Genomic DNA, 5000 nt, shown 5'->3' with positions numbered 1-5000 from the left:
TGTCGTACCTTAACCTAACCTATGTCGTACCTTAACCTAACCTATGTCGTACCTTAACCTAACCTATGTCGTACCTTAACCTAACCTATGTCGTACCTTAACCTAACCTATGTCGTACCTTAACCTAACCTATGTCGTACCTTAACCTAACCTGTATTGCGCCTTAACCTAACCTGTATTGCGCCTTAACCTAACCTGTATTGCGCCTTAACGTAACCTGTATTGCGCCTTAACGTAACCTGTATTGCGCCTTAACGTAACCTGTATTGCGCCTTAACGTAACCTGTATTGCGCCTTAACGTAACCTGTATTGCGCCTTAACGTAACCTGTATTGCGCCTTAACGTAACCTGTATTGCGCCTTAACGTAACCTGTATTGCGCCTTAACGTAACCTGTATTGCGCCTTAACGTAACCTGTATTGCGCCTTAACGTAACCTGTATTGCGCCTTAACGTAACCTGTATTGCGCCTTAACGTAACCTGTATTGCGCCTTAACGTAACCTGTATTGCGCCTTAACGTAACCTGTATTGCGCCTTAACGTAACCTGTATTGCGCCTTAACGTAACCTGTATTGCGCCTTAACGTAACCTGTATTGCGCCTTAACGTAACCTGTATTGCGCCTTAACGTAACCTGTATTGCGCCTTAACGTAACCTGTATTGCGCCTTAACGTAACCTGCATTGCGCCTTAACGTAACCTGCATTGCGCCTTAACGTAACCTGTATTGCGCCTTAACGTAACCTGTATTGCGCCTTAACGTAACCTGTATTGCGCCTTAACGTAACCTGTATTGCGCCTTAACGTAACCTGTATTGCGCCTTAACGTAACCTGTATTGCGCCTTAACGTAACCTGTATTGCGCCTTAACGTAACCTGTATTGCGCCTTAACGTAACCTGTATTGCGCCTTAACGTAACCGATATTGCGCCTTAACGTAACCTATATTGCGCCGTAACGTAACCTATATTGCGCCGTAACGTAACCCACATTGCCCCTTAACGTAACCCACATTGCCCCTTAACGTAACCCACATTGCCCCTTAACGTAACCCAACACACGTTGGGCCTTAACCCAACACACGTTGGGCCTTAACCCAACACACGTTGGGCCTTAACCCAACACACGTTGGGCCTTAACCCAACACACGTTGGGCCTTAACCCAACACACGTTGGGCCTTAACCCAACACACGTTGGGCCTTAACCCAACACACGTTGGGCCTTAACCCAACACACGTTGGGCCTTAACCCAACACACGTTGGGCCTTAACCCAACACACGTTGGGCCTTAACCCAACACACGTTGGGCCTTAACCCAACACACGTTGGGCCTTAACCCAACACACGTTGGGCCTTAACCCAACACACGTTGGGCCTTAACCCAACACACGTTGGGCCTTAACCTGCTCTGTAATTGTCATACGACGCGTTAAATTAGTGTAGTGTTGCCTAACTGCAACCCCCGCAATATAGTTTGCTACTCGCACTGCCCGGTCCCCAGTGTATCGCTTCATGTTAAACACCTTGCAGCTATACACTGTAATGTGGATGGCAGCAGGACGTACATGCTCAATGCCCTTTGCAGTTGTTCATTGGCATTTGCAGTTGTTCATTGGCATTCGCATGTGCGAAGCACTTAGCCTACGCTGTGGTACGGCCTGTGTCAACTGTCCGCTGATGTTGTACGTCCAAATCACACACTGTACTGCACATTGGTCCTCATGTACTGAATGATACATCGTGGTACATGTGACCGTACAACGACTGCGCCAACAACGGCGAACCATGCGGTCCAAATGTTGTGCACTCAGCTACGTGTCGTCTCCCTATAAGAGCTGGATTGCAGTGTGGTATGCCCTGGATGGCGATCAGCATGAGCCGTCTGTTGATGTAGTGGCGCGTGTTGTCAGACGTAGTCGTCTCTTCTCACACACCGTGATAGCATGGTGCACTGCGTTCCACATCTGCGACATGCGACAGAGGCCGGTTGACAGTCGTTCGCGCAATGGACATCGCATACGTACGGGGGCCACCTTCCACGTGTTCGCGAAGCGTGCACATGTTGTTGCGTGTATGTGGGCAGACATAGTGTGTCGTGACACCTGACACAGGCATGCAACAATCGTTGAATTTGCAAATGGCGATGGACGCCTACGTTTGCTGGTGACGTTATGCAAATGAACAACTGGTAAACCGTTGTGGTGCGGTTGTTCTCGCTAGAGGTGAATCAGTGATGGCGACGATCGGTTGAGCTACCAACCGGTTGTTCCAGCGATACCCACCATGCCCACGAACGTGAATGGCATCTGGGTGTGAAGCGATACGCGGCGGTGGCTGGGTGGGACCGTCCCCGGCCGGTGAGGGGGGGCCTCCCGGCGTGCTGGCCGCGCGGTGCGTGGGCGCACGCGCTACAGCCGGCTGGTGGGGGCGGCCAGTGGCAGGCGCGCCGGCCGACGGAGGCGGCAGGCGGCGCAGCTGCGCGCCGGCGCACCCTGCACGCGGCGCCGTGCGGCCAAAGTAGGTCCTCGCGGGCCCGGTGCGAAGCGCGGTGGACATCTGCAGTGTGCTGGTCCGATTGAGGACTGTGTGCGCTGAGGATGCGCCGCCGCCCGGCGCTCGGCGCCGCGACGCCGTCTGCTGCTCGGTCGCCTCTGCGGTTCTCGCAGGTGGTTTGTATCGCAGCTGTGCGGACGTGTTGGCGCGTGCGCTGTGCTGGGAGAGTTCGCTTCGGCACCCAAGTGGGGCTTTTGTCCTTCTGTGGCGCTGGCGTTGGAGCTGCCGGTCACCGTAGGTGGCGCGTGTTGTCTCCCGCCGGCAATGCCACGACAGCACGCTCCCGGGCCTCTGTCGGCAGCGGCAAGCTCAGTTGGGAGCACGGGTGGTCGCACCTAAAGCGTCTACTCGCCAAACTCCGGGCGATTGCGCCTCTCTCGAACCCGACCAAGTACTTAGGACGGCGCTGCGCGCCGCCGGGACCTGAGAGGGTTTCGAGGTGTATTGTGCAGGGGAGCTCAGCCTCCTCCTGTTTGCAGAATAATTGAGCGGACGCTTGCGTGTTCGCGCGGGCCCCCGGGACACACTCCCGGGCGGCCGGCTGCTCAGCTCTAGTTGACGCAGCTCCCTGGTTGATCCTGCCAGTAGTCATATGCTTGTCTCAAAGATTAAGCCATGCATGTCTCAGTACAAGCCGCATTAAGGTGAAACCGCGAATGGCTCATTAAATCAGTTATGGTTCCTTAGATCGTACCCACGTTACTTGGATAACTGTGGTAATTCTAGAGCTAATACATGCAAACAGAGTCCCGACTGTACTGATGGGGTTATGTCCTTTAGACATAAAAATTAGGGAACAGGCTACCTGGTACTGGGTCAAGAAAAATAGAAGGGAGAAGATAGAAGAAATTATGGGGGTATATGTAGGGGATAAGCCAAGCATTAAAAGAAGGGGAATGGAATTGTGGCAGGAACTCTGGGACAGTGAGGAAACTGGGCGAAGAACACACGAGCTGTTTCCAAGCATAAAGGAACGCCTTGAACTGACTTATATCAAACCATCAAAGGGGCTACTGCACTTTCTTACAGGCCACGGACCCTACCCGACATATCTCTGTCGGTTTGGGAAAAGGGCAGCATCAGCGTGTGACTGTGGAGCAGTGCTGGGCACTCCAGACCATGTGGTGTATGAGTGTCCCCTCTTCGACGATGTAGCACACCAACTCAGGGAACAACTACCGAACAACGACACGTACCACCTGCTCAGGCAAGAAGGCACCTTCGATATTCTCAACAAATTAACTAATAACATATCAAATAAAGTCCTCAAAGAATATCTCCGTAATATTGATTAATTAAACACCAGATTTGTCGCGTACGCCCCCCTGTTCCGCCGGGACATGGAATAGGCCAGTCGCTTCACGGCTGGAATCCGCCAGGTCTATGGAATAGGTTGGGGGGCAGTACATCACTACCGGATTGACAAGCACCAATCATGACATTAGAATTAAGTTAGTTATAAGATCAACAATTAGGATAAGAGAAACAGTATAAAACTGCAGCGACCAGGTTTCTGGCCAGCCCAGTGTCAGGGGCACTCCCACTGGGATTAGCTCAGTGGGAACGGCCAATAAAATAGGTTTGTATCATAATCTGACACATATGTAACGCTGCAGGTAGAATAGTTAGAATAGTTATAACAAGAAACCATTTGACATCAGCATTTTAAAATAGATGGATAAAATTAAGTACGATAGAAAAACAACAGAATAGCAAAGTAGTAGCATAATACTCTCATAGTGGTGATGTATCGTTAAAATCCTGTAGTGTTAAACATAACATTAGCTGCAGATAGAAAATTAGAAATAGTTAATAATAGGACCTACTAATGTATTAGGTAGTAGGTTATTCTGTATAATAATAACAATGATGAATAAAGATTTTTTTTATTTTTTTTTTTTTTTTTTTATTTTTTTTTTTTTTAAAAAAAAAAAAAAAAAAACAGAGTCCCGACCAGAGATGGAAGGGACGCTTTTATTAGATCAAAACCAATCGGTCGGCTCGTCCGGTCCGTTTGCCTTGGTGACTCTGAATAACTTTGGGCTGATCGCACGGTCCTCGTACCGGCGACGCATCTTTCAAATGTCTGCCTTATCAACTGTCGATGGTAGGTTCTGCGCCTACCATGGTTGTAACGGGTAACGGGGAATCAGGGTTCGATTCCGGAGAGGGAGCCTGAGAAACGGCTACCACATCCAAGGAAGGCAGCAGGCGCGCAAATTACCCACTCCCGGCACGGGGAGGTAGTGACGAAAAATAACGATACGGGACTCATCCGAGGCCCCGTAATCGGAATGAGTACACTTTAAATCCTTTAACGAGTATCTATTGGAGGGCAAGTCTGGTGCCAGCAGCCGCGGTAATTCCAGCTCCAATAGCGTATATTAAAGTTGTTGCGGTTAAAAAGCTCGTAGTTGGATTTGTGTCCCACGCTGTTGGTTCACC

General features: G+C 50.4%; 1 pseudogene; it reads left to right on the top strand.

The window, feature by feature from the left end:
• The first annotated feature begins 3120 nt into the window (after positions 1-3120).
• LOC124579137 overlaps positions 3121-5000 on the top strand; it is a 3110-nt pseudogene continuing 1230 nt past the window's right edge.

Source organism: Schistocerca americana, unplaced genomic scaffold, assembly GCF_021461395.2.
Source record: "Schistocerca americana isolate TAMUIC-IGC-003095 unplaced genomic scaffold, iqSchAmer2.1 HiC_scaffold_296, whole genome shotgun sequence".
Taxonomy (NCBI): Eukaryota; Metazoa; Arthropoda; class Insecta; order Orthoptera; family Acrididae; genus Schistocerca; species Schistocerca americana.
Note: the sequence above shows the minus strand (reverse complement) of the source record. Positions and strands in the feature narration are given on the sequence as shown.